At 49.5% G+C, this 9,472-nt stretch overlaps 1 long non-coding RNA gene across 1 annotated transcript; it reads left to right on the top strand.

Annotated features, from left to right (window-relative positions):
- The first annotated feature begins 2,026 nt into the window (after positions 1–2,026).
- Positions 2,027–9,137, top strand: LOC116973999. The gene is made up of 3 exons (XR_004412241.1): positions 2,027–2,140; positions 2,915–2,917; positions 9,127–9,137. It is a non-coding gene; the product is annotated as an uncharacterized LOC116973999 (long non-coding RNA).
- The last annotated feature ends 335 nt before the right edge of the window (positions 9,138–9,472 follow it).

Below are 9,472 nucleotides of genomic sequence, written 5' to 3' on the forward strand. Positions count from 1 at the left end.
TGTCTGTTCTGTTGTCTATTATTGTATTATTGTATGTATGACTGCAGGCATGAAATTTCGTTCAGACTGAAAGGTCTGAATGACAATAAAGGAAATTCAATTCAATTCAATTCAACTTATCAGGGCAAACATTTCCACTTGTTGGGCAGAGAATGGTGTTTCAAAGGCCGCCACCTCCACATTATTGCCATCCTGATCTATAATTGCGTATCCTGAAAGTCTTTCACCTAGTGGTCCACTCCCATCTATATCAGAGTTAAGTCATCAGACAGGGTTTGTCATGGGAATATCTGTCAAATCTTCCCGAACGGAGGTATCTTGTTTAATCACAAGTAGGTGGTTCATGTTTCTGAGTAAGGACTGCAGTGGAGCAATCAGTGAGGATTGTACAGTACAACTGGTACGGTCGGTTGTAGAGTGGCCTTCATAATCCTGGTGCCTGTATCAGAGATTTTTTCACATTTTCAAAGGCTTCTTGAGCTTCCTCAGACAATTGAAACTCGCACTCTATACTAGTGTATGGCGTCAGCTGTTTAGTGTCCAGAGCAATGTTGGGTAACCACTGTCGGCAATAGTTTACCATGCCGAGCCACTGTCTGATTTGCTTTGTCTCTTGTGGTGCAGGGAATTCACAGATCAGTTTAATTCAGCTGTTCTCTAGACCCCGCTCTGTTGCTGATAGTATCACGCCAAGAAACTTCACCTTTTGTTGAGCCATCAACACTTTTGATTGGGAAACCACATATCCCAATGATGATAGGTGATTCAATAAATGAGTGGCATCTTCGCAGTTGCTTTGTTCATCCTGGCTGGTCACAAGCAAATCATCCACATATTAGACGAGGGTGGAGCCACGCCAAAGTCTTAGGGTCTGCAACTGTTCGTGGAGACATCTGGAAAATAATGTTGTGGAATTCACAAACCCTTGGGGCAACCGAGTCCATGTATTCTGTTGTCCGTTGTAGGTGAAGGCGAAAAGGTGCTGTCTGTTCTGGTGCAAAGATAGTGAAAGGAAGGCATGCTGTAAGTCCACTATTGAAAAGATCTGTGCCTGTGCAGGGATTTGGGCTAAAATGTGAGCTGGATTAGGCACCACTGCATGGAATGGTTCCACTATGGCATTAATGGACTGCAAATCCTGAACCAATCTATATTGATTCGGTTTCCCTGCTTTGGGTACTGCGAGGGTAGGCGTATTACAATAGGATTGGCATTTGACCAGGATGCCCTGTTCTAGCAGTCCCTGAATTCATTTATCAATGCTTGGTATTGCCTGCTGCTTCAGCGGGTACTGTCGTATGGAAGGCAGTGCTACATTTTTCTGGAGAGCTACCTGGACGGGATCAATCTGAACACATCCTCTCTGAGTCAGATCTTCTGTCCACACCTGTGGGTCCACATACTCTGTTACCTCACTCCCCAGATGATGGCATAGCTGCGTAGTAACTGTCCTTGGTGACTGATAAAATTGAACAGTAGAATTATTAGGTAATTCTTGTTCATGGCTCGTGTTTGGATCTGCCAGGCTGACTGCTTGATAAACCATAGCTCCTAAATCCTTTGCATGAGATGAGAAGTTCACTTTCTTTGTTATATGCGGGGCAACCTCAGAGTCCTCCTTCCACAATTCTGAAGGCACCTCAGCATAATCTGCTGTTCCCTGTGGTCCGGTTACTAATGCCAAGAGGTTTACATCCCACCTAGTTCCTTCACAGGATGTTTCTAGCTCTTTATTGCTGCCACTCCAGTCATATGCTAAGTTGATATGGAGCGGGGGCTCATTTTCCGCGCGGAGTTTGCCGCGCGGAGTTTTTGGACAGTGTCAGTTTTTCGGAGCCCCGCACAATGTCGGGACCAGCTCCACACAACTCCACCATTGGCTCCGGCGATCGAAGTGGGACAGGCCCCGCGAGGGCGTACGGCTCAAGCGACCACGTTAGGTCGCGCTTGCCGCATGCAGTCGCTTGCTTGTGGGACAGGCCCTTAAGAAAGTGGAACACATCACTCCAGTTTTGAGGTCTTTACACTGGCTTTCAGTCTGTCAAATAATTGATTTCAAAATATTACTGTTTGTTTATAAAGCACTGAATGGTCTACGGCCAAAATACATTTGTGATATTCTGCTACATTATGAACCATTGTAAGTTATTGGGGCAAATCCTCCAAAATAATGGAAGAACTCGGATAAGGACATGGATATTTTAAAAAGACAGATTTGCTGGCTGCCACGGAAAAACCCCCAATCCACAAAGAAAGAATCAGTTTCAAGTTTCAAACCTGTCTGGCCTGTGGACTTGGGCATCACACAACTATGCGAATGGTGTGGGCAGGAAAGGCTGAGACGGAGATAACGAGATTATCTTGGATACACAAAGGAAGGAACCAAGCCTCAGCAGACGGTGGTAAACAGGCCAGCACAAGCACAATCACCACCTTGGATGACCCATTCATCGAGACAATAGGAGCCCATTCAGGCGATGGGATAACGATCAGGCTGAGGGATCATGACATCAGCAAACCCCTTATCATCGGAAGCCTATTGTTCATGCCAGATCGAAACTGGGAATCATCAAAAGAACCCTTTTATCCAGAGGACCACCTGGGGGTTTCAAAGGAAGCTCAGGTATAAAAACAGGACTCAAGCCAGAACTTGCTCTTTTTCTGCTCTGCTGGACAGCTCGTGAGCCTGCATCGACCTAAGCTGTGAGTATCCCGTGACCTGGTGAAATTCCCGAAATAGGATAGAGGTTGAGAGGAGAAAGGTAAAGGGGGAGTATACTTGCAAGTAAAATTGTGTAAAGTAAGTTTTACGGCGTGCCCGATAGTTTTCCGTCCATGGTCTTAGTTTAAAGCATAAGTTTAGCCACGTATTATGTAGTGTTGGTGAGATTCGATTTCTCATTGTTTAATAAAGCCTGTAAATTTTAGACTTGCTTTGAGTCCATCTTGGTTTCTGTTTTCTCTCATCAGCACACTCTGGTCAATTCAACCTTTTTATCATATCCCACCATAATTCCGAGGTCTAGAACCTAGGGGAATCCCTTTTGTTGTATTCTCTCTCTTGGAAACCGCTCGAGTGGAGTGGTGGCCATTTGACCCTCCGACAAGGGAAAGAATAACTCGGGCAGTTGGGCCCGAAGTGGAGTAAAGGGAAACGCAAAACCCCTACAGAATGGCGACCATGGCAGGACCTCGGTGGTTTGGGATATGTGATTAGCCAGAGGGGGTGAGAGAACGTAGCAAGATGGAGGAGAGAATCTCCTCTTATCTATTTAAAAAGATCAATCTCACCAAACAATGGGTGATAGCATTATTGACAGCACAGCAGCCTGCAGAAGCTGCTGCTCAACGGACGGAAAGCAAAGCGTATAATAAAGGGCTGGAAAAGGCAGTTTGGCTAGCGTGCCTATCACAGCAGGTAGCAAAAATGCAGAGACAGGTAGATAGAATGGAAGAGCAACTGAGAGAAGCTAGGGCCAGCGCTGAAGAAAGCGCTAGAGAAGGGGAAGGGCTATTTGAGGAATGCAGTAAAGCCAGGCAGTGTATCTTGCAGGCGAGGGAGTCCCACAGAAATGCCCAGGAATTCCTCCAATGCCAGGTGGTAGAGGCAAAAGAGAGGGAACGGAACGCCCAGGAACTCCTGGCGCAGAGTACACAGAAGTGCAGGGAGCTGGAGGGAAAGTTCCAAGATATCCAAGCAGCATACAGGGTGGCCCGTAGCGAGCTAGGGGATAGTGATCACGGGCCTTGCCGGGCAAGGATAGCGCAGCTGGAGGATACTCTGTCCAAGACTAGGGGACGGGTTCACCTGGTAGGACCAGGGGGGTCCCCTGGGGGCAGAGGGCTTCCCTCAGCAGATGATTCCCCAGGGGCAAAGGGGAATAGACCACCTCCTGAGGCGCCGGGGATAGGTCCGGGTCGGCAGGTGGGGTTCGGGTTGTCCGGGGAGGGACAGGCCCAAGGAGGGGCGGGAGAGCACCCTCAGTTAGCGGCTTCCGCGCCATGTGTAGCACACCACGAGGTGGTGGGGTTACCGATCATGGTGGGAAAGCCGGGAGTAAATGGGCAACAGCCCCAGGTAGGGCAGATGTGCCCGGTACGGCAAAGGAAATATGGTCCCCCGGTAGGGCAGGCAGATAGGGGGACCATAGAGAGTGATATCATCATTCCCCATGGGGCACATGTGCTGAGGGGGATGGTGGCTCACTTTCCCAGGTTAACCAGGGTGGGAGACCCGTCATTGCATTTTATGGAGGTGCAGCAGGCCGCCGACATAAACGATTGCGATGAGGTAGAACGGGTAAAGCTGCTACTGATGACCCTAGATTCATACCTATGCAAGGCGACGACCTCCAGGGAAGGGGGAAGACCTGAAACCTGGGTAGCGGCACAGACAGCGGTTCTGGAGGCCATGGGGTTGAATCAGGGTTGTCCTTTCACCAGGGTGGGGGAGACGATGCAGCAGGTAGCTGAGTCCCCGGACATGTTCGCAGACAGGCTGTGGGCAGTGTATGAGGGAGTGTGTGGGATGCCTTTAGATAGGCAGAATTTAGATGAGAGAACAGCTCACTGGCTGAAGACTCTGGTGGCGAATTGCCTCCCGTGAGTTAGGGCAAATGCCGAGCACTGGTTCAGCCCAGCTGACCCAAACCTTAACGAGGCGGAGGTGATCAGGAAGCTCACCCTTGCATACCGCAATGGGGAGAGAAGTGAGGAGAAGCCCTTTAAGGGCAAGGTGCACGAATTAGTACGGCACCCCCCAAAAGGAGGCAGTGGAAACAGGAAGGCAGCCAGACCTCTTCCGAGATGAGGCTGGTGTGCTATGGGTGTGGGAAGCCCGGGCACTACAAGAAGGAGTGCAGAAACCCAAGTAGAGCAGTGGGGGATAGGACCCCGGTAACTGCCGACCCAGCCCCGGAGAAGGGAGTGGCATTGCCATGAACAATAGCTGTAAGAGATCTATTGACCTATTTGCAGTCAAAGGCGGGAGGGTCCGGACAGGTAGCCATGGCAACAGGCCAGGGCGCGCCCGTATCCGCACCCCCGGCACCTTTATGACTGCCAGCGTAACAGCCCACGTTCCTATGCCCGTTAGAGTATGGCCCATGTGGGAGACCCTGGGTCAAGATGGAGGTCCAGGATGTGGTCGGGAGTTACCTGCTGGACACAGGTGCTTCCAGTACCATTGTCCACACGGACAATCCCCGTACAACCACTCTCTCTAGTGGGGTGCCCTATAGTCCACGGGGCGAGGGAAATCAGAGGGCCAGTGAAGGAGCCAGGAGTGGGAAAGCATGGGACCCCTATGAGGAAGGACAGGTAGGGGCAGCCAGGAAGCAGCCTCGAGAAAAGGAAAGTGAGGGAGCACAAGACCCCATTTTAAAGGCTGCCTCAGCAGCCATTTGCAGGCAGGAGAAGATAGAGGGACCGTATGGGGGTAAAGATCAAGAACAGACCCGGGATGATGTGGAAACCGTAGGGGAGCCAGGCGAGCCCAGAGGTAGTCAGCCTGAAGTAGCCGGCTGTGTTCCAGGGCGAGGATTAGAAGCAGCGGAGAAGGATGCTGACTCCAGCCCTCTGCAGGCAGGTACCATAGACTGCCTAAGAGAGGCAGAACTAGCAGAAACAGAGGAGATGGAGATATCACCTCTGGTGTGGGAACCCCCGGTCAGACGTAGGAGTGACAGGGTCACTAAACCCCCAGTAAGGTGGTCCCCATCCCTAATTAAACCTAGGGCTAGGGCCAGCCACAGGAGGGCCGGGAAGGAGAGTGGCCGAAACAGGGCACTACGGAGTGCGGCTGGAGGGAGCCCAGTCTCCGCAGGGAACGTAGGGGTATCTCAAAACCCCGTAGTGCAAAGGGAGGTGAGGGGCAGTCAGGCCCCTCAACAGGAGGAGTTCTGGCCTGCATGGGAGGACCCAACAGAGGGATGGCCCCAGCGTGACGGGGACCAGTTATGAGTTGGCCACCCGGAGACGGGTGGCTTTGTATATAGCATTGGTTTGTGTGAAAGTAGATGTAGTTAGCGTAATTAGATATAGGGTTTTGTATAGCTACAGGGGAGTACAGGGACAGACAGTACGGGATCGAAGGGATGCGCTGTGGAAAAGTGGGCCATAACAGAAAATCAAAACCCCAAATGCCATATTAGGCGGATAGCTTTGTGGAGGCGAGGAGGTGCTTTGCTTTGTTTTCCAGATGGGTAGCCCTGCCGTATGGATGATGGCAATGATGTGCCTCCAGATGTGCGTGGCGCGTCGCGGGGACACGGAGGAGTCCATCGTATTTGACTGAAGTGCGGTTACCCGCATGGTGCCCCCGCGAGACGGAATTAAAAAGACATGTTCCAAAAATTCCACAACCTGGATTTTGGGGACATAGACATAGAAGAGATGTACCACGGGGGAGGGGATTTCACTTTGGGGTCCGGTAGGCAAAGACGAGGGGTGGTTAACGACGGGTTTACAGCATTTAACATGGGGACGTCTATTATTAATAGCATGGACAACTTAGAACTGGCTTTGCAGATCAATCAGTTGAAGGGCCAGTTACGAAAGGTTCTGGGGGAGGAAAATGCGGTGGTAGGATCAGGACTGCACGAAGAGGTGGCAATGACTCTACATCTAAAAGAAATCATAGCACAATTGGAGACACATGCAAAAACGATAAACGCTTTGATTAAAGAGGACCGGAATGCGTCCGATCAGGCTGCACAGAATGAGGTGTGTGGGCTGTATGGTGCGTTGGGGGAGGGGAGGAGCAACCTGGAAGACGTGAGGCAAGGTCGGGTCCCCTCCTGGATAAGCAACCAGCACCTAGCAGCGCTACACCCTTATAACTGCACTTTGAGTCCTTGTCAGCTTCGTGTGGCCTCCGAGGCCTACCCGGTACCGGTGGATTGCGGAAAATCCAATCACACCATAATGGGAGTGGTCGTAAGAATCCCGGTGATGGGAACCTCGGCACAACCAGCTCCTCTGTACCGTGTGGAGAACGTGGGAGTTGTTCGTGGGGAGGTGCATATTCGCTACGGGAAGGTCCTGCCCTATGTCATAGTGAGGGAGCAGGCTTTGACAGGCATTGACCTTCTGGTTGTCGGAGCCGGGGAGTACAGGTAATCCTGTGTCCCCAGCACATGGGCGCTGAGGCTAGGCCTCAGTGTGGGTTCAGGGCTGTTGGGGCACAGCCTATAAACTGCACCATGGAGGCGATGGCGGCAGACCATGTCCCTCCACAGGTGGCGTATATAGGCAGTGGGAGGTACTGTGTCACCCCAAGTGCCCAGCGGTATCAGCACGGATCACAGCTGTGGTGCCCGATACCGCACAGCAGCTTCTGCTTTAAACCCAGGGCAGAAGTCCATGTGGCACAGCAGCGAATATTACCCATCCCGGAACCTTCTTCGGTTCACCTCTCGGTATGAGAAAATCTAACTGACTTATTTAACTATGTTGCCCATTTTGGGTATGATAATCTCCCAGTCTATGAAAAATTAAAAGAGTTGCTGGTGGCGGTCGAGTTGTCGCACAAACACTTCTTCTCCCTGGAACAAAAGAGTCTGGATATCGCCAGGGAGATCGAAGAGATCAAGTCTCCAAGTTGGTGGGACCTGGAGTCCTGGATCATAGTTCCAGCATGGGTCCGCATCGTGTCCCATGTTCTGATCATCTGCCAGATGATAATTGTGCTGTATTTGCTATGCATTGATTGCAAATTTAAAAGGCGGAGGAGGATGGCCAAATTACAACAGCTGGTAAATCGAGCCACCCGACGTCACCGTAACGACACCCCATCACTGTAAAATGTCTGTACTCTAGTGCAATAGTTTTTGTACATATGTTGTAATCCCTGCATTTTCAGGGAATGGTCGTGAGGGTACTGTATGGTTTGTGGGATTGATGTAAAGTAAAAGGTGTATAATGTAAGTTAATGTGCTTCGAGGGCCTAGTTTAGCAATTAAGGGGGCTTTCGGGGTACATCATTTCACCTTCTCACCAGGAGTGTTTACAGCTCTTGAGGCTGGAGGATTGCCCACTAACTTTGTCAATCGATACGGTCCGTGCAAGCCTGGACGTATCGTAGGGGCATGTAAGTAATTGGGGCAAATCCTGCAAATTAATGGAAGAACTCGGATAAGGACATGGATATTTTAAAAAGACAGATTTGCTGGCTGCAACGGAAAAAACCCAAATCCACAGAAAGAATCAGTTTCAAGTTTCAAACCTGTCTGGCCTGTGGACTTGGGCATTACACAACTATGCGAATGGTGTGGGCAGGAAAGCTTGAGGCGGAGATAACGAGATTATCTTGGATACACAAAGGAAGGAACCAAGCCTCAGCAGACGGTGGTAAACAGGCCAGCACAAGCACAATCACCATCTTGGATAACCCATCCATCGAGACAATAGGAGCCCATCCAGGCGATGGGATAACGATCAGGCTGAGGGATCATGACATCAGCAAACCCCTTATCATCGGAAGCCTATTGTTCATGCCAGATCGAAACTGGGAATCATCAAAAGAACCCTTTTATCCAGAGGACCACCTGGGGGTTTCAAAGGAAGCTCAGGTATAAAAACAGGAGTCAAGCCAGAACTCGCTCTCTTTCTGCTCTGCTGGACAGCTCGTGAGCCTGCATCGACCTAAGCTGTGAGTATCCCGGTGACCTGGTGAAATTCCCGAAATAGGATAGAGGTTGAGAGGAGAAAGGTAAAGGGGGAGTATACTTGCAAGTAAAATTGTGTAAAGTAAGTTTTACGACGTGCCCGATAGTTTTCCGTCCATAGTCTTAGTTTAAAGCATAAGTTTAGCCACGCATTATGCAGTGTTGGTGAGATTCGATTTCTCATTGTTTAATAAAGCCTGTAAATTTTAGACTTGCTTTGAGTCCATCTTGGTTTCTGTTTTCTCTCATCAGCACACTCTGGTCAATTCAACCTTTTTATCATATCCCACCATAATTCCAAGGTCTAGAACCTAGGGGAATCCCTTTTATTGTATTCTCTCTCTTGGAAACCGCTCGAGTGGAGTGGTGGCCGTTTGACCCTCCGACAAGGGAGAGAATAACTCGGGCAGTTGGGCCCGAAGTGAAGTAAAGGGAAATGCAAAACCCCTACACCATCCAGACCTCTGAGGTTGTCTGGTGCTTTCTGTCACCAGAGTCAGAACTAAACATGGAGAAGCAGCATTTATTTTTTTTCACCACGTATATGAAACAAACTTCCAGAAAAATGGAGGACCACTCCAACTCTCAGTTCTTTTAAATCGGGGCTGAATACTTTTCTGTTTGACGCTGTCTTTAATTAAATTAAATAAATATTCATTTCTTACATTGCACTGTAACTTTTAGTATTGTATTTTATACTTATCCGATTCTATTTAGCTTGTTTTTATTTTCTATTCTTTTTAATCACCATTTTTAATTGCTTATAATTGCTCTTTAATACTTTGTGAATCATGTCGGCCAAAAAT

The sequence above is a fragment of the Amblyraja radiata genome, chromosome 6 (genome assembly GCF_010909765.2).
Source record: "Amblyraja radiata isolate CabotCenter1 chromosome 6, sAmbRad1.1.pri, whole genome shotgun sequence".
NCBI classification, from domain to species: Eukaryota; Metazoa; Chordata; class Chondrichthyes; order Rajiformes; family Rajidae; genus Amblyraja; species Amblyraja radiata.